The sequence below is a fragment of the Ornithorhynchus anatinus genome, chromosome 4, assembly GCF_004115215.2.
Source record: "Ornithorhynchus anatinus isolate Pmale09 chromosome 4, mOrnAna1.pri.v4, whole genome shotgun sequence".
NCBI lineage: Eukaryota > Metazoa > Chordata > Mammalia > Monotremata > Ornithorhynchidae > Ornithorhynchus > Ornithorhynchus anatinus.
Window position 1 is genome coordinate 80779013 of NC_041731.1, and position 20820 is coordinate 80799832.

The 20820-nt window shown below is 41.4% G+C and overlaps 1 long non-coding RNA gene across 1 annotated transcript in view; it reads left to right on the forward strand.

Moving 5' to 3' along the window:
- Positions 1-3218: 3218 nt before the first annotated feature.
- The window catches only part of LOC103169008, a 70694-nt gene continuing 53092 nt past the window's right edge, over positions 3219-20820 (forward strand). Inside the window, exon 1 of the long non-coding RNA XR_485592.3 lies at positions 3219-3286. This is a non-coding gene — a long non-coding RNA (uncharacterized LOC103169008). The remainder of the gene's footprint in view (positions 3287-20820) is intronic.

Here is a 20820-nt window from a genome sequence, read left to right on the forward strand (position 1 = left end):
CTTTGGAGTCAGAGTTCATGGGTTCGAATCCCAGCTCGGACACTTAGCTGTGTGACTTTGGGCAAGTCACTTAACTTCTCTGTGCCTCAGTTACCTCATCTGTAAAATGGGGATTAAGACTGTGAGCCCCACGTGGGACAACCTGATTCCCCTGTGTCTACCCCAGCGCTTAGAACAGTGCTTGGCACATAGTAAGCGCTTAACAAATACCAACATCATTATTATTATTATTACAAGGTAATCAGGTTGGACACAGTCCCTGTCCCACATGGGGCTCACAGTCTCAATCCCCATTTTACAGAAGAGGGAATTGAGGCCCAGAGAAGTGAAGTGACTTGCCCAAGGTCATACAGCAGACAGATTGCTGGGCATGGATTAGAACTCATGACCTCCTGACTCCCAGGCCTGTGCTCTATCCACTACAGCATGCTGCTTTAACTGAACCAGAAGTGCATCCCTACCTTCATATGCCAAGTTATCTCTCTTTTGGGGTTCCACCTCTTCTCACCTCCCCCAGACTCCCAGGGAAAGAATGAACCTTTAAGTTTGTCTCAGATCCCTTTCAACCCGAAGTACCCTTAGCTGAAGACCTTCACTTTTAGCAGCGATATGGCTAGGCTGATGCTCTTTAATCTGCGGGCTAATAGGTTCTTATCATAGAACTCTCCCCTTTATGGAGATGAGATCAAAACATCTAGCAATAGAAATACACAACAATTAAATTGATGATCATTTGAGAATGTGGTAGGGAACTTTAATTTTGCTATTTTGGAAGAGAGAATTGGTTCCAGCTACAAGCCTGGCCTTGGAATACTGATTCACCCTAAATTAAAAACAGCCATAGCTCAACTCCTACAAATAAGTCATTTTGGATTATTGGCTTGACATAATAGTGCCATCTTTGTTTAGAAGTAAAAACCAGTAAATAAAATGTTGACTAATGCTATTTAGTAGACGTCAAGATCCACGAACATCTCTGATCTAGTTGTTTTTGTTTTGAAAATGCATTTGAACACCCCAGAGCTTGACTCCACACAGACTCTGATCCCCCTCTAGACTGCAAGCTTATGGTAGGCAGGGAATGTGTCTGTTTTTTGTTGTACTGTTCTCTCCCGAGCACTAATTGCAGTGCTCTGCACATAATAAGCGGTCAAATATGATTGACTGAATGCATAAACGTTGCAGCATATCTAGACTCGATTACACTGTAAGCCAGTCAGTGGGCAGGGATCGTCTTTATCTGTTGCCGAATTGTACATTCCAAGCGCTTAGTACAGTGCTCTGCACATAGTAAGCGCTCAATAAATACTATTGAATGAATGAATGATCTTCAGTGGGCAGGGAAGGATCCCACCAACTTTACTGAACTGTATACTCTCCCAAGTGGTTAGTACAGTGCTCTGCACACCATCAGCTCCCAGTAAATGTCACTGATTGATGGGTTGATAGATCCACCATTCCTGTTGCCCATGTGGACAGGCTCAGCAAACTCTCCTTTGCCATTAATGGTCCCAGAAATCATAACTGCATGGAAATAGGTGGAAGAATATGGGGCAGTAGCACCACCTAGTGAATATTTTGGAAAGCGTGTTCTTCCTCCTGCCTGTGTGTACAACTCGTCCATCAGGAATGATTGGCCTTCCTCAACTGTAACAAGTGGCAAGCATTAGAAATTATTCCAGTCAGGACTTGACAGATACTTAGATTGCCCAACGCTTTCTGTATTGTGCTCTATTTCACATTCCTCCTCTATGGGTGTCCTTATTTTTCTTGCTTCAAGGACATGAATCAACCATTTTCTTCTGGTGTTCGCTTACCATCTTTGCATTAAGCAAGCAATCAGTCTTAGCTTTTGAGCATTTAATGAGAGGCAGCGTGACTCAGTGGGAAGAGCACGGGGTTGAGAGTCAGAGGTCGTGGGTTCTAATTCTGGCTCCACCACTTGTCAGCAGTATGACTTTGGGAAAGCAACTTAATTTCTCTGTGCCTCAGTTACCTTATCTGTAAAATGAGGATTAAGACTGTGACATGGGGACAACCAGATTACCTTGTAACTACTCCAGCACTTAGAACAGTGCTTGGCAAATAGTGAGTGCTTAACAAATACCAATATTATTATTAAGATTATTGTGTGCAGAGCACTAATAATAATGTTGGTATTTGTTAAGCGCTTACTATGTGCCGAGCACTGTTCTAAGCGCTGGGGTAGACAAAGGGGAATCAGGTTGTCCCACGTGGGGCTCACAGTCTTACAGTCTTAATCCCCATTTTACAGATGAGGGAACTGAGGCACAGAGAAGTTAAGTGACTTGCCCACAGTCACACAGCTGACAAGTGGCAGAGCTGGGATTTGAACTCATGAGCCCTGACTCCAAAGCCCGTGCTCTTTCCACTGAGCCACGCTGCTTCTCCACTATATTAAGCTCTTGGGAGTACAATACAATAGAGTTGATAGTCATATCCTCTGCCCACAAGGAGCTTCCAATCTAAAGCCGGGTTCTAATCCCGGCTCCGCCACTTTTCTGCTGTGTGACCTTGGGCAAGCCATTTAACATCTCTGTGTCTCAGTTCCCTCATCTGTAAAATGGGGATTAAGATTGTAAGCCCCACCTGATTACCTTGTATCTACCCCAGCGCTTAGAACAGTGTCTGGAACATAGTAAGCATTTAACAAATGCCATCATTATTATTAATTATTATTATAACCAACAGTCCAAAGAATCAGCAATCATTAATTCCCTGGGGAAGCAAATTGGGAAGCTGGGGAAGTAGCACAAAGTGTTTTCATTTGCATCTGAAAGTATTTCACTTACTCCCAAAGAAGTAACGTGTGCATTAAAGAATCTATTTCATTGTCATTTAAACAATCACAACTTCAATCCAACCAATGTTTTTAGTGTTCATATATTTTGCATTCAATCAAGTATAAAAAAGCAGTAATTATGTGGAACACAAGCCAGAAACATGACAGGATTGATGGTGAACTAGGATACTATTTAGCTTTCTCACTGATTTTTCAACACTCAACCTCCAGGAAACGTGTCTTTATGGAAAATAGAGGTAGTTCCCTTTCCTGAAGGTCTCAGGAAATCCTTTTTAACCCCAAGCATGAGAGCTCCTTTCTCCATTAGTAGCCCTCCCACAGGTGACAGGAGTGGATAAGTTAGGTAGAAAGGAGGAGAGTGAAGGATCCTTCTTGCTTTCCCATTGGATAAAGAGCACCTCATTCCCTGATCCTAACAGAAAACACCTGGGTGGAGACTGATCCTGAAGACATGCAGATTGGGTAGGAGGTTTTTATTCATTCAGTTATTTATTTTTATGGAATTTGTCAAGCGCTTACTGGTCTTGAAGACATGCAGATTGGGTAGGAGGTTTTTATTCATTCATTTATTTATTTTTATGGAATTTGTTGAGTGCTTTCTTTGTGTCAAACACTGTTCTACGTGTCCTGGTAGATACAAGTTAATATGGTCAGACAAAGTGTCTGTCCCACACAGGGCTCATAGTCTAAGGAGGAAATTGGCTATTTCTCACAAGATTTTGGGGCTCGGGACATGAGACAGACTTCTTGAGGGACGAGGAGGGAGAAAGAGGAAGAGGAAGAAGAGTTGGAAGAGAAAGAGGAGAAGGAGAAGAAAGAGGATAAAGATTTAGAACAGATGATTGCCTTTGTTTTCTTGGCTCTTTCTTTTTTCCTCTCCTCTCTTTTTCTTTCCAGCCTTTCCTAATTTACCCATCTTCTCAAATCTTAATCCCTTGATGATTTCAAATTCAACTCTTACCAAAAATTAGTAATAATAATGATAACACTATTGTATTAAAGTGCTTACTATTTGCCAAGTACTGTACCAAGAGCTGGGTAGATGCAAGACATTCAGGTCAAACAAAATTCCTCTCCCACCTGGGGCCCACAGACTTTGATTATATTTATATATGTGTCACAGTTCAATGCAGATGATTAATGCTCAGTCAAAAAGATTTATCAATTGTGCACTATAAGCAAAGGCCTTGGAAGAATATAGAGAATGTATAGTAACAATAATAATGGTTTTTGTTAAGTGCTGACTATGTGCCAAGCACTGTTCTAAGCACTGGAGTAGAAACGGGGTAATCAGGTTGAACATGGTCCCTCTCCCTCTACCACATTGGGTTTACAGTCTTAATCCCCATTTTACAAACGTGGTAACTGAGGCACAGAGAAGTTAAATGACTTGTCCAAGGTCATGCAGCACAACAACTGAGACAGGATTAGAACCCATGTCTTTGGATTCCCAAACCCATATTCTTGCCACATGATACTTACCTTCAAGAGTTTTACCATCAGTGAGAAGCAGTGTGGTCTAGTGGAAAGAGAATGGGCCTGGGAATCAAAACACTTGGATTTTTCCTGACTCTGTCACTTGCCTCGTGTATGACTTTTAAGAAATCACTTACCTTCTCAGTATTTCCAATTCCTCATCTGTAAAATAGGGATTCAATACTTATTCTCTTTTCTACTTAGACTTTAGGCCCCATATGGGCCAGGGACTCTGTCTGACCTGATTATCTCATATCCACCCCAGTGCTTAGTATCATACTTGGCATATTAAGCCAGTAACAGATACCACAATTATTTTATTATCACTAGAGAAAATCAATGCACTAGAATTAAATAAGATCCTCTATTTCAGACCTGTCTGAAACCAGGAACTTGGTTCTGTGGAGAATTCAGACTGTTTTAAGAGAGGGAAATTAATCTAATGTTCCCTGCTACTTGCTCTGATTCTAAAGGTGTCCCATTCAGTCTTCTCCCAAGGACCCAACATTCTGGGACCTTTGCTCCCCCTTTTTTTTTTTCACTGGCATAGACTAGCAAAGGTGGTGCCTGGAGATGGTATAATAATTCTGGTATTTATTAAGTGCTTACTGTGTGACAGGCAGTATATTAACCACTGAGATGGATACAAGCAAATAAGGTTGGATGCAGTCCCTGTCCCAAGTGGGGCTCACAGTCTCAATCCCCATTTTACAGATGAGGAAACTGAGGCACAGAGAAATGAAGTGACTTTCCCAAATTCACACAGCAGGTAAGAGGAGTGGGATTAGAACCCAAGACCTTCTAAACTCCCAGACCCGTGCTCTATCCAAGGATGAGGAGTCAGTACATCTGGGAATCATTAACGAAAATCAAATGCCAGCCAACCCCAAAGGAATCAGAGGATAACTGTTTCTCTCTTCTCTCATTCTTTCTCCCTTTCTCTCTTTTCCTTGTTCTTTCTCTCATTCTTTCTCCCTTTTTCTCCTTCTTTCTTTCTCTCTTTCCTTTTTCTTTTCTTGTAGAAACCATCTGGGAAAAGGCAAATTGGCTTCATTGCTGGATGGAGAACTTGTTCTATTTGAACTTTAAATCCCAGGGCAGTCAAAGCTCTTGTTTTGTACTGTACTAAGCACTTGGGAGAGTAAAGTTTAACAGAGTTGGTAACATTTAGAGAACAGAATGGTAATTTCAGGTAATATTACCTGCTGACAACGACTTTACAGTCTAGAAGAGGAGGCAGACATTAATATGACTAGTGTGGCCTAGTGGACAGAGCATGAGTGTGGGAATTGGAGAAACTTGGTTCTAATCCTAAGCTTGCCACATGTCCTCTGTGTGACCTTGGGCAAATCATTTAACTTGTCTGAATCTCAGTTCTCTATAAAATGGGATTAAATCCTACTCCCTCCTACTTAGCCTTTGAGCTCCATATAGGACAGGGACTGTGTCCATCCTGATTAACTTGTATCTACCCCAGTGCTTAGGACGGTGTCAGGCACATTATCATAGTAATGATAAATAAACTATGGATATGTACATAAGTGCTGTGGGGCTGAGGCAAGGGTGAAGAAAAGGTACAAATTCAAGTGCAAGGGTGACACAGAAGGGAGTAGGAGAAGAGGAAAGGAGAAGAATCCCTCATGGAGGAGATGGGCCTTCAATAAAGTGTAACAATGATTCAGTTCTCTCTGGCCAGGTTACATTGAGCTCCAAAACACGAACTCACGTTAAAACCTGCTATTCGGATCGCCTACTTTCCAAGTATGTGTGGGAAGAGAAATTCCAGCTCCTGAGGCTTATGACTTCAGTGTGGATCTGTGGGCACATTACTTTATGTGCGCTGTTAGTGTGACTCATCTGTTCTGTCTGGGAGAAAGAACGGCAGTGCTTCCCATTACCTGACAATGCTATGGGTTAGTTGTCATATGACAGGAACTGTTCTGCAATAAAAATAGAAGAATCAGCCTTAGGTCTTCTGGGGTAACAGAGCATGCTTGATGTCAGGGATTCAAGTTTGGCTATTTTCCTTTTGTCAGTTCATCAGTCCAGTAGTACTGGGGACAGTACACCACAACAGAGCCGGCAGAATCTTACAGTATAGTGGAGTATCTGGTTAGTTAAGATTAATCCCAGTTTTGCCTAATAATCATTAAGGTACCTGTGTCCTAAACGGACTGATTCTCCTAACGACAACAAGCTCTGGGGTCCAAAGAGCAGCCTCCCCCCTCTTTCTGTCCAACTGTGGAAGTGAAGCCTCTAGCAATTGTGTAGCATATCCTAGTAGGAAGAGCAAGAGTCTGGGAGTCAGAGAACCTGGGTTTTAATCCCAGTTCTATTGCTTGTTTGCTGTGTGACCTAGGGCAGCTCACTTTACTTCTCTGTGCCTCAATTTCCTCATCCAGAAAATGTTACTCCTGCCTACTTAGACTATGAGTCCCATGTGGGACAGAGACTGTGTCGAACCAATCTATCCCAGCACTTAGATTGTCAGTGCTTAAAAATGTATTACTATTATCATCTCTTAGAAGGGTGGGTAGGCTATGGCCAGAGTCTGCTTTGTCCGCTCCTCCAAGGACATGATTCTGGTCTTCCAAATCTATTTTACACTTCCAAGTGCTTAAAAAAGTACAATAAGCTCATTTTTTTAATTGATTGATAATGATCAATGACTGTGGCCTGAAGCAGTGAGGAGACTGAGAACTAACCCATCTATGCCCTGTTTTATGGTGGATTTTTCTATGTGCTCTTATTAGCAATTTGTTTTGGTAGTTGATTTATTCCTATTTCCTATGCATCTGTTCTCTCTGCCTTAAACTGTGTTTCTTTTGAGACAGAATCGTGTTTGAATTGCTTTTATTTTATATTGACCCCATAACTTAGTACAGTTATCACCACAATGTAACACTCAGTGAATACAATGACGATAATAGTGGTACAGAAATAGTTCCAATGGAATGCCGAGCAGTCTTTCAATCAATCAAATGTATTTATTGAGCACTTACTGTGTACAGAGGACTGTACTAAGTGCTTGGGGAAGAATAATATATAGATTATAATAATATAATATAAAGAATAATATCATAGGAAGACATGTTCTCTGCTTACAATGAGATTAGGGTATAGAGGGGCATACAGACATTTAGAAAAATAAATTATGGGCATGTATATAAGTGCTTTGGAGATGAGGGTGGAGTGAATAAGGCTGTAAATTCACATGCTGGGGTGATGCAGAAGAGACAGGGAGTAGAAGAAATGAGGGCATAATCGGGACAATCCTCTTGGAGGAGATATGCTTTTAATAAGGCTTTGAATGTGGAGAGAGTGATCATATGCCGGATATGAAGGGGAAGATTGTTCCAGGCCAGAGGCAGGATGTGGGCAAGAGGTCAGTGGAGAGATAGATGAGATTGAAGTAGAGAGAGTTGGTTGGCATTAGAGGAGCTAAGTGTGCAGGCTGGGTTGTAGTAGGAGAGTAGTGAAGTGAGGTAGGAGGTGAGGTACTATAGTAATGAGTTTCTGTATCAGTTGGAGATGGATGGGCAACACTGGAAGAATGGAGAAACATGGACAGAATGTTTTTGGAGAAAATAATCTGAGCGGCAGAGTGAATTATGGACTAGAGTGGGGAGAGGCAGGAGGCAGGGAGGTCAGGAAGGATTATTACCCTATTTATTTTGTTAATGAGATGTAGAACTCCTTGATTCTATTTAGTTAGATGACGTCTTGTTTTTTGTTCTGTCTGGTTTGCTGTCTCCCCCATTTAGACTGTGAGCCCGTCACTGGGCAGGGATTGTCTCTAGCTGTTGCTGAATTGTACATCCCAAGTGCTCTGCACATAGTAAGTGCTCAATAAACACTATTGAATGAATTAGTGAGACTGATACCTTAATCAAGGTGGGACAGGGTAACTCTTTCATTTACTGGAAGACTGATGACCTATCTTGACATCCTTCTCATCATCTATTCCCACTCATTCTAAAAGTACAGAGAAGTCTTAAAAGTATCCCATCTATCCACAACATCCTAATGGCTTAGTTTCATTTGAAGGCAGGCAGTTTCCTCCTTAAAAATGTCATTACTCAATCCTCTATGAGATAAATTGGGTGATCATCTGGCACCACCCAACAAAATAAAACCCACTCTGAATAATTCCTTAGCGTGTCACATATCATCAGTGGGTGGTCAGTGGGCAGCATGAGAGAAAATTTCTAATGTTGTCTGTCATCGATGTTCATCTTGTGCCAAAACAGTAATCCCCAGTTGTAGGGCAAATGAAAGGGAAGAGGGCCCACTACCCTGATATCCGGTTTCAGAAAACCCCATCCCAAGTTCTGTCCCCAAAACTTTCATGGGAGGAGCAAAGCAGACTCTGTTTTGGGGGAAACCATGTCATCGTGGTCTGAGTGAACTGAAGCAATACTGAACAGTCCACAAAGGCTTCCTCATCTCTTCTATCATAGGGAGCTACTGAAGATTGGGAAGACAATGTGAACCCCAAATTGGGCAAGGACCGTTTTGAATCTGAACATTTCTATCTACCCTAATGCTTAATGCAATGCTTAGCACATATTAAGACCCTCATAAGTACACTAATTATTACTGTGTGGGAAGATTGTGATGGTTTGATTTTTTTTTTTTTAAAAAAAGAACCCAATGTTTTCTCCTTCAGACTGTATAAGGATTCATTTAAGATGTGGTCTCCTCCCTCAGCCTCATGATTTCTTTTCTGAGAAGGGATTTTCTTTTGATTAATTTTTATTGTTGTTTGTTTTTTGGGTTTTCTTGGCTTTTGTTAAGTCTGATCATGTGTCAGGCACTGCACCAAGAGTCAGGGTAGATACAGGATGATCACGTAGGACCCAATCCCTGTCCCACATAGGGTTCACAGTCTTAATCCCTACTTTTTAGGTGAAGTAACAGAGATGAAGAAGAGAAGTTCAGTGATTTTCCCAAGGTCGCAAGCAGACAAGTGGTGGATCTGGGATTAGAACCCAGGACCTGTGACTCCCAGCCCCATGCTCTTTCCACTAGGTCACTCTGCTTCTCGTGAAAATAAAATAGGTTAAAGTGACTGGGGATTGAGATGGGAAAAATCTAACTTTGTGTCAGTTTAGACAGGAATTCGATTTATTTATTTTTCCTGAGGGGCCTTTGTGACCTTTTTCCAGTAAATTACCTAATGTATTTAGCAATCCATTGATTTTTGCTTTGCTTGAATTGATCCAAAAGGATACACCACGGACTGCCACAGTGCTTTCCTGTTGTCCCGAACTTTCTCGTGTAAGGGTGATTCAGTAAAATGCCAGTTGGAATTTATTCCTCAGGATAGTCTTTGTTTACAGATCTGAAAATGAAAACAAGCAAATTAGGCCAAACAAAAAAAACTCTGTGTCCTCATTTATCCTGGTGTCATCTTTAAATTGTACACTTTTGTGTCTTTTAGCAAAAGTTATTTTTCAGGGTCTTATGTGATGAACTTGACCTTACACAGTTCAGTTTTTGAGTACCAGCTCACGTTCAAGTAGCCACAAACTAAATATTTACATCTTATAGATTGTTTTCTGAGACAGTAGAGTCATGCACGGAGCAGAATTTGGGTCAGACCATCAACTCATATGCTTCAAGCTTACACTGTCCTCAGAACAACTGTACCAAAAAATGATTTCCAAACAAACAAAAAAAAGCTGATAGTTAAGGTCCTAGAAAACAAATACATTCTCATTATTTCTGAAGTAACATCACAAAGAGCTCTGTTGAAATTAGAAATCAAATCGCAATCCCCAATATCTGCAATGTATGGACGTTTCTCTTTATTGATTTCTAAGGGATTGCTAGGATTAAACATTTCTTTTCACATTTTTGTTCCTAGCTCTAGACTTTTCTATTTCCAATCCCTGCTCACACTTTTCACCAGCTTTGCATTCCCTCCCTTCCCAGATTTGATAGACCATTCCTCTTTCTACGTTCCTAACCTTCTTAAAATCTCACCTCCTCAAAAAAAAAAACTTTGCCAGTTTTTAATTTCACAGCTCCTCAAGCCACATAACCCCATCAAGAAACCCTATTACTTTTGATCCTCAACACTGTGGTCTCTAGGTCTAGTCAAATATACATTCAATTATTTATTTTGACTATGCTGTAAACATTTTTACATTTGTCTCCCTCATTCTCTCTCAGGATCACAACTGGAGAGTTTCCAGTATGTGGCTTAGTGGAAAGAGCTTGGGCTTGGAGTCAGAGGTCATGGGTTCTAATCCCGGCTCTGCCACTTGTCAGCTGTGTGCCTTAACTTCTCTGTGCCTTAGTTATCTCATATGTAAAATGGGGATTAAACTATGAGCCCTTCATGGGACAGCCTGATACCCTTGTATCTATCAGTGATTAGAACAGTGCTTGGCATGTATGTGCTTAACAAATATCACCATTGTCATTATTATTACTACCAGTCTTGGCTAAGAGAAGGAGAGTCAAGCAGAGGCATATCCATTCCATTCAAAGCTTAGGCAGTGGCAAGTGAGTGGAGGGTAATCTGCTTCAAGTCAAAACTCACCTGTGCTGGGCAGCAGCGGCATGGAGAGAGTCGAGGGTGGAGACTCAGGTTTACAGCGTGGAAGGAGGCACTGGTAAAACACTTCTGCATTTTTATCAAGAAAATTCTATGGATACACTACCAGAATAATTGCAGATGGAAGTGGGGCGTTCTGGGAGAGATATGTCCACAGAGTCGCTATGGGTCGGAGACAACTCGATAGTATAAGACAAGACAAGCTCCCCTATTAGAGTGTAAGCAGCATATAGGTAAGGTTTATGTCAACTCAGGTTTTCTGTCCCTAGTCTCTCTCTCTCTTTCTCCCCTCTCCATTTCCCAAATGAACCTGTCCTCGGGTGATGGGTGTGAGATAGATACAAGATAATCAGATTGAACACAGTGCATGTACCTCATGGAACTTACAGTCTTAATTGCCATTTTGCAGATGAGTTGACTGAGGCACAGAGAAGTCAAGTGACTTTCTCAAAGTCACACGGACAAGTGACAGAGCTGGGTTTAGAACCCAGGGAGTTTGAACCCAGGGAGTCCTTGACTCATAAAGGTCAGCAGAGGAGAGAAGGGGTGCTATGATATCTTCAGAGGAGTGTTGGGGGCAGTGACCGAAGAGGGGCTTAGCTCAAGAACACTTAGGACTTACCTCATCCCTGGCATAATGGGAAAACCTTGGAGATTTGGAAACTAGGACTTGTCTTGGGGACCTCAGAGGTAAATAGGCTGGAAAGTACCAGGGAATTCCAACAGAGCATCATCTCTCCCTACAATTTTTATTGTTTTCTATGGAGAAATCAGATTCATTTGACATTTGCTAACAGTCCCACTTTTCTGGGTCCTTTAATTAAACAAAGGCTATCTATGAATGTCCCACCGTCTACCCTAACGGACCTAGTCCTTATAACACTTTGAATGGCCCCAGGAGATCTAAAGCCTCAAGCTAGTAGAATGATTTGAGCTGTTGAAGTGCAATGACAGCAAGAAAGGGATAGAGCATTTCAGATGGAATCAAGTGGTTTTTGAAGATGACACCTTGGTAAATCCTGGGTGTGGCTTCCCAGAAGGTCCCACTGTGTTCCGTCCCTACTCCTAGCTTCCCCGGAAAGATAAGAGCAGTTTAAAGAAAGGAAAGGAAGAAATGGATTTAAGTGCAGGCTGTGATTCCTTTATTTCCACAAGAAACACATCACGCTGCTTAAGAATAGTAAAAATAATATCAACAAAAATAATAATAATTATGATTTGTTAAGTAATTACCTGTGCCAAGAACTGTGCTAAGTACTGGGATAAATAAAATCTAATCCAACCAAGATTAGTCCCTGTCCCATATTGGGACCATCCCTCTAGACTGTAAACTCACTGTGGGCAGGGAATGGGTCTACCAATTCTGTTTTCTTGTATTCTCCCAAACAGTTCAGTGCTTTGCACACAGTAAGTGCTCCATAAATATGATTGAGTTACTGATTGTCGGGGTCACAATCTAGGTGGGAGGCAAAATAGGTATTTAATTCCCATTCTGAAGATGAATAAACCAGAGAAGAGAGAAGTTAAGTGACTTTCCAAAGATATGCAAGTGGCAGAGCTGAGATTAGGACCCAGGCATCCTGATTACCAGGACTGTTCTCTTTCTGCTAGGTCAAACTACTCTTCAGATCCCTTTCTGCTGCCCTTCTCCAATGCTAATCCTGTTTCAAAAACCTGTTCTGATCATTCTTCCTTTGCCTCTGGGACCATTTTATATAGTCTCCTACAGTCCTGTTACTCAGAACATCTGTCCAGCTGTGAATATGTTTGGGACCGGTCTCTGAGCTTTTATCTTTCCCTTTGGAGGAGTGGGGGAGATGGTTTGAAAAAATAGTTCCATCCCCCAAGCTGCCTGTTTTAGAATTGACTGTTCAGTATGATCAAAATGAAGATTAATGCCGTAGTTATTTGGCATGAGGGAGAGATAAACAGTGAACTAGCTAAAGTAGGAAAAATCCGTTTATTCAGCTGTTACCCATTATATTTCTACCCAATCAGCTCATGGATGTCTTGAGTTTTGAATCGAGAGTTCAACTCGCTGCTAACAGAAAGCAGAATGTTTTCAGGCTGTAATTGTGATATACTTTTAGCATGTTTTAATGATGCATTGACCCAAATTGACTGAAACAGTTCTAGCATGTTGTTTATTGTTATGACAAGTGCCCTAACCACAGTATTGAAGTTAGAAATGATCTGAGGTTTTATTAACTTGCTGTAAATTTAGAAAATCACATTGTTTGTGTTCAGAATCCAGATATGCAGCAACAAAAGAAGGATAAAGAGAATAGCCAGAAGAAATATATTCATGGAAAAAACAGAGGGTTGATATTATTAAAACAGGCACTTCATAAATCTATACGTGACCATGGTGTTTCAATAGGAAGATGCGATGTAGCTGATAAAAATGTATAATGGGAAATAAACGTATCCAAGTAACAGAGAAAGTTCTGCAAATTCACCCAAAAAGCAATCGCCATGGGACTGGTGGTTTAAAAATAAGTCAAAATAGAAAGAAGTGGAGAGAAGACAAGTGAGGATACATAAGTTGTGGGAGGAGGAGAAAGAAAATAAAATGTCAGCAAATCGAATTAGAATTTCACTCGGGAAAGGGTGAAGGAAGGGTGAGGAAAGGAGAAGAGAGAGAATGGGAGAAAATGATCTGAGAGGACATCAGATCCATGTGTTGGTGAGTATGGTTCTTAGATGACAGTGATGAAGCTGTTCCAGGATCTGCATGTACCTTTTAAGTAGGACCAGGGCTCCCAACGATGCAATAGGTTGGACATCAAAATCAATCAATGCTATTTATTGAGAGCTATGTGCAGAACATTGTATCAATAATAATAATAGCATTTGTTAAGCGCTTACTATGTGCAAAGCACTGTTCTAAGTTCTGGAGAGGATACAAGGTGATCAGGTTGTCCCACGTGGGGCTTACAGTATTAAATCCCCATTTTACAGATGAGGTAACTGAGGTACAGAGAAGTTAAGTGACTTGCCCAAAGTTACACAGCTGACAAGTGGTGGTGTTGGGATTTGAACCCATGACCTCTGACTCCCAAGCCCATGCTCTTTCCACTGAGCCACGCTGCTTCTAGTAATTCAACAGAGTTAAGAGACATGTTCCCTGCTCATAACGATAACCTCATAGACCTGTAGAGCCTTAGAGACCTATATACTGAGTTATGAATAGATCTTAACAAGAGATCCAGGGAAACAACATGTCCTAGTAGAAAGAGCATGCATGGCTGTCAGAGAGCCTAACTTTCAACTTTCAATCTAAGCTTTGCCACTCTTCTGCTATATGACCTTGGGCATATCACTTAACCTCTCTGTGCCTCAGTTTCCTCATCTGTATAATGTGAATTGAGATTTCAAGACTTATGAGGGGCAGGGACTGTGTCCAACCTGATTATCTTATATAATAATGTTGGTATTTGTTAAGCGCTTACTATGTGCAGAGCACTGTTCTAAGCGCTGGGGTAGACACAGAGGAATCAGGTTGTCCCACGTGGGGCTCACAGTCTTAATCCCCATTTTACAGATGAGGGAACTGAGGCACAGAGAAGTTAAGTGACTTGCCCACAGTCACATAGCTGACAAGTGGCAGAGCTGGGATTCAAACTCATGACCTCCGACTCCAAAGCCCGTGCTCTTTCTACTGAGCCACGCCGCTTCTCTACCCCAGTGCTTAGAACAGTGCTTGGCACATAGTAAACATTTAACCAATACCAAAAAGAAGAGATCTGCACACAGAATCTCCTCGTGGAAATTACTAGAATGACTGATATAGGATTGAGCAGTTGCATAACAGCATTCAGATACTGTGCAGTAATTGTCCTCTCTCAGGATCACTTATTACTGTACATTTCCCTTTTTATTAGCAATCACATGCCATGAAGTAGTTCATGATATCATCTTGTCTTTCTAGACTAGTTTATTGTGAAACACATTTAGTAGCTCTTGAATTTCACTTCAGAAAATGTCTTCAGATAATAAAGTGTTCTCTCTTTTAAAAAAAATTAATTATAGTACTGTCAAATAACTCAGTGATGCATAATAACTAAAACCTACCACAGAAAAGCAATTAAGTTGTGGTGGGTCAAAACACGTTTGGAGTCTAAAATAGCTCTTTGAAAATATTCATCCTACAAAAAGAAAGATTGTGCGCAACAAATCATTAACAGCAAATTGTTTTATCATTATGGGGTTATTTAAATTCTCTCATTTAAATCTCTCTAGACTGTAAGCTCATTGTGAGCCAGAATGTGTCTACCAACTCCGTTTTCTTATACTCTCCCAAGTACTTAGTATATATGCAGAATAGAAAGTGCTCAAAAACTACCACTGATGGATTGATTTGCTATCCCAACAGGGCTGCTATGCTTTTTCCAGGAGTTTGGGCTGTCAGAGTTAATGTCGTTTTGAGAGAAACTTGTTGAGAGATGACATTGATACTTCAGTGATTTCAATTCTGGGAAAGGGTTGTTTTGTTACTGTTCTCACCCAGAGTTTATGAAGCCCATGTCACTCACTGGTAGAGTAGATTGAAGTGCGCAGTAGTACATGTTCTGATATGCAGAGGGCTGGCACTGCCTCTACCCTGGGAGAATATGGTAAACATGTCCAGTGAAAGTATTTTCCTTTTTCCAGAAAATCCATGGTATGAAAGGTTGATTGCTGGCTATTTGGCTCCTGGTTCAAATGAAGATCAAGTCCTTATTTGGTTCTAGTTGGACATTTTGTTGATCCCAATCGTGATCATGTTTCCTCCTGAGTATTGTAGAATTTTAAGTTTAATAAGGACAGTCTACTAATATTTACTTGGAGCAATATAAACAATTTCATGCTTAGGTGGCTGTATGAAACAATGCAACTTTTCTGTTCAACTTGGCCTTTTAAATGAACACAAACTACTTTAAAGTCAAAGCTTAATTTAAACAAATGTAATGAAGGTTTTGGTTGGTATGGGGATGATAAGAGTGTTTTTGATTTATGCATCCAACTACTCAGAATTTTTTCCAGGAAACAACATTCTTCAACGTTGCCGTTTGGGGAAATTACGTTAAGAGAGATTAACAACCCAAGCTACCTTCTCTTGATGCACAGGTTAACACACTCAGAAGTACCTTCTCCAATGAACTCAATTTCCTTACTCCCCTGTCCCTCTACTGGTCTCATATCACTAGCCCACAGCCTAGATCACCTCCACTTTACACTTCCTCTACTCCTGGATCTGAGCTATGGAGCACTTTTGGTGGAAATTCAGAAATCTCTCTGACCTTTTCCACCTTAAATTCATAATTTTCTGCTTCAAATCATCCCTCTTCTCTGCCCAATAACAATACTTCTTCTTTCTAATTCACTCTCATACACTCTACCCCCACCAGCTGTTTCAGTCCTTTAACTCCCTCCTCAAACTTCCTGTCCCCCTGCTCGTACCATCTTTTCTCCTTAATGACCTGGCCTCATACTTCATCAACAAAATTGAAACCATCAGGCATGATCTCCCTCAGATCTCCTCTGCTCCTCTTCGATTCCCCCCTCTTCCACCCTCTTTGACTCTCCCTATATTCTGTGCAGTAACTCAAGAAGATATAGCTCACCTCCCCACTAAATCTACTCCCTCCACCTGTGCTTTTGACCTCATCCCTTCATACTTTTTAAAGCCCTCTCCCCTTCCCTTCATCCCTCCTTGACTCTCATCTTCAATTATTCACTTTCCAACAGCTGCTTCCCCACAGCTTTCAAACATGGTTATGTATCCCATAACGCCCCCAAAAAACTCCCTTGACCCCATGGCTCTCTCAATTTATCACCCCATTTTCCTCCTACCATTTCTCTCCAAATTTCTTGAGAGAGTTGTTTACTCCTGATGTCTCAACTCCCTTTCCTCTAATTGTATCCTTGATCCCTTCCAATCTGATCTCCACCCTCTTCACTCCACAGAAACAGCCTTATCTAAGGTAATCAATGTCCCTTTTACCAAATTTGACATCCCCTCTTCTATCTTAAAACTTTTAGCTACCTTCAACACTGCAGATCAACTCCTTCTCCCTGAAACTTTATCTAATCTGGGCTTCACTGACACTGTCCTATCTTGGTTTTCCTATCTCTCTGACCACTCAGTTTCTTTTGCTGCAGGTCCCCTTCTATTCTCCATCTACACCCACTCCCTTGGAGAACCCATTCACTCCCATGGTTTCAACTACCATCTCTACCAACCCATTCACTACCATGATTTCCAAATCTCCATCTCGATCCCTAAAGTCCTTCCTTCCCTGCAATCTCAAATTTCCTCTGGCTTCAAGACATCTCTACCTGGATAACCTGCCAATACCTTAAACTAAACATGACTAAAAGTGAATCCAAACCCTGTTCTCCCTCCTCTTTCCCATCACTGTAAAGACTACCACCATCTTCCCTATCTCACAAGTCCGTAACTTTAACATTGTCCTTGACTCATCTCTCTCAGTCCACCCATGTATTCAATTTGTCATCAAATTATATTTGCTCAACACTCTCAACCCTGCTAAAATCCACTCTTTTCTCTCTATTCAAACTCCTACCATGCTGATCCAAGGACTTCTCCTACCCCACCTCAACTACTGAATTTGCCTCCTTGCTGACCTCCAAGCCTCCTGCCTCTCCCAACTCAAGTCCATACTTCTCCCTGTTGCATGGATCATTTTTCTAATAAAATTTTCAGCCCATGTCTCCCTATTCCTCAATAACCTCCTATCGTTGCCTATTCAACTCCACATAAACAGAAACTCCATACCACCGAATTTAAAGCCCCTCAGTCAGCTCCTAACCTACCTCCCTGATTTCCTACTACAGCTCAACCTACACTTTTTGCTCCTCTAATGCCAGCCTACTGACTGTACCCCAATCTCATTTATCTTGTTGGTGACCCATTTACCACATCTTTCTCCTTATCTGAAACCCCATCCTCCACTTCATAGGCCAAGACCTCTACTTTTCCCACCTTCAAAGCTTTATTGATAGCACATCTCCTCCAAAAGGCCTTCCCTGATTAAACCAATCAGTCAATCATTGTATTTATTAAATGTTTATTGTTTTCAAAGCACCGTACTAAGCACCTGGGGGAGTACAGTATAAGAGAGTTGATAGATACCTTCCCTGTCCACAGTGAGTTTAGAGTCCAGAGCGGGAGACAGCCCTCTCTTCCATGGCTTCCTCCCCTTCTGTGCCATCTGTGAACTTGGTATTATGATATATGATATTGATATTCACCCCACCCTCAACCCAAAGCATTTATGTGTAAAGCTTTAAATTATATATTATAAATTATTTATTTATATTAATGTGGTCTCCCCATCTTAACTGTAAGCTCATTATGGACAGGGAATGTAGCAGCTAATTCTGTTGTATTATAACTCTCCCAGGTGTTTAGTACAGTGCTCTGCACATATTAAGTGCTCAAAGAACACTATTGATTGGTTAAATTAATTTTGCTTTGGTCTCCCACTTGGGCCCTCTTCTTTCAAGATGGATGTCAATCAATCAGTGATGGCTCTTTAGCACTTGCTGAGTGCAGAGCGTTGTACTAAGTGCTTGTGAACAGACACTACAATGGAGCTAGTAAACATGTTTCCTGCCCACAAGGAACCTACAGTCTAGAGGGGGAGCAGCCATTAAAATTTCTAGACTTTGAGCCTGTTGTTGGGTAGGGATTTTCTCTATTTGTTGCCGAATTGTACTTTCCAAGAGCTTAGTACAGTACTCTGCACACAATAAGTGCTCAATAAATATGACTGAATGAATGAATTAAAATTCATTATGAATAGGTATATAAGTGGTATGGGGCTAAGGGTGATGTAGATATCAAGTTTTTAAAGGGCACAGATTCAAGTGCAATGGTGACCTGGAAAGAAGAGGGAGTTGGGGAAATGAAGGCATAGTTAGGGAAGGCCTCTTGGAGAAGATGGGATCTTAATATGGCTTTCAAGACTAGAGAGTAAGCTCTTTGTGATTAAGGACCATATTAGCTAATTCTGTTGTATTGTACTCTCTCAAGCGTTTTGTTCAATACTTCCCACATAGTAAGTATTCAGTAAATACCACTGATCAATTTAAAGGTGGGGAGTGTGATGGTCTGTTATATATGAAGGGGGAGGAAGTTCCAGGGCAGAGAGAGGATATGGTCACAGGGCCAACAGCGAGACAGACGAGGTAAGGTACAGAGGATATGTTGGTGTTAAAGGAGTGAAGTTTACAGGAAGGGTTGTAGTAAGAAGTCACCAAGTTGGAAGGGGAAAGGTGAATCTCTGCCTTAAACCTGATGGTAAGGAATTTCTGTTTGATGCAAAGATGGATGGTCAAACACTAGAGGTTCTTGAGAAGTGGGGTGATGTGGGCTGAATGTATTTTTAAAAAAATGATCTGGAGAGCAGAGGGAAGTATTGACTCAAGAGGGGAAAGATGGGAGGTCAGCAAGGAAGCTGAAGTCAAGGCAGAATGCAATAAATGTTTGGGTCACAGTAGTAGCATTTTGAATGAAGAGGAAATGGTGGATTTTTTAGCAATGTTGTGAAAGTATTAGGAACAATAATCATGGTATTTGTTAAGCGCTTACTATGTGCCAAGCACTGCTCTAAGCGCTGGGGTAGATACAAGGTAATTAGGTTGTCCCAAGTAGGGCTCACAGCCTTAATCCCTATTTTACAAATGAGGTAACTAGGCACAGAGAAGTTAAATGACTTGCCCAAAGTTACACAGCTGACGGTAGCAAAGCTGGGATTAGAATTTACGATCTCTGACTCCCAAGACTGTGCTCTTTCCAGTAACTCACGTTGCTTCTCATAGAAGCAATCAGAAGTAGAACCAACAAGACTTGGTGATGGATTGAATGAAACAGATGAGTTTAGGATAATGTTGAGTTTATGGGCTTGCAAGACAGGGAAGATAGTGGTGCAATCTGCAGGGATGGGAACGATATGGGGAGAACAGAATTTGGGTGAGAAGAAGAGTTTTGTTTTGGACATGTCAAGTTTGAGGTGTTGCCAGGAAGGTCATCCAAGTAGAGATGTTCTGAAAGCAGGAGGGAATGTGAGACTACAGAGAAAGAGAGAAATCTGGGCTGAAGATGTAGATTTGGGAATCATCCACATAGATATGGCAGTTGAAGCCATGGAAGTGCATGAGTTCCCCATGTGTGTAGATGGAGAATAGGAGACCCAGAACTGAGACTGTGGAGTGTGGGAGACAGAGGAGGAGCCTGTGAAAAAAATTCCAAAGGAATGGCTAGAAAGGTAGGAGGAGAAGCAGGAGAGGACATTGTCAGTGAAGTCAAGGTTAGGTAATATTTCTAGAAGAAGGGGGGAAGTCTATTGCATCCAAGGCAGCCAATAGGTTGAGGAGGATTAGGGTAGAGTAGAGACAATTGGTTTGGGCAAGAAGGCCAAGAACCTATAGAGAGCCATTTCTGTGGAGTGATGGGTCCAGAAATCAAACTGCAGGAGGTCAGAGGATTGTAGGAGAGGAAGTGGAGGTAGTAGGTGTAGATATCTCACTCAAGGCGTTTGGAGAGGAATTATAGGAGATAAATAACTGGAGGGAGCACAGGGAAGGTTTTTTTTTAGGATAGAGGACACACGAGCATGTTTGAAAGCATAGGAAAGGGCCATCAGAAAGTGAATGATTGAAAAAGAGAGAAGAAGGGGGGGAATAAGTTTTTTCATAACATTGGAAGGGAAAGGGTCAGCGGGGCAAGTGGAGGTGGAAGATCTCCTCTTGAGAACTGATGGAAAAGATGGGAAAGTTGAAGAGGGGACAGGTGGAGGAAGACACTAGAGAGGAACAAGGGAGATTTGAGGGAGGTTATGCCTTATGGTTTCTATTTTATCAATTAAGGAAATGGTAACAATATTAGAGTCAAGAGTTGGAGTGTGGCGAAAAGAAGTTTGAAGAGAAAATTTAAGTCTGAAACGGC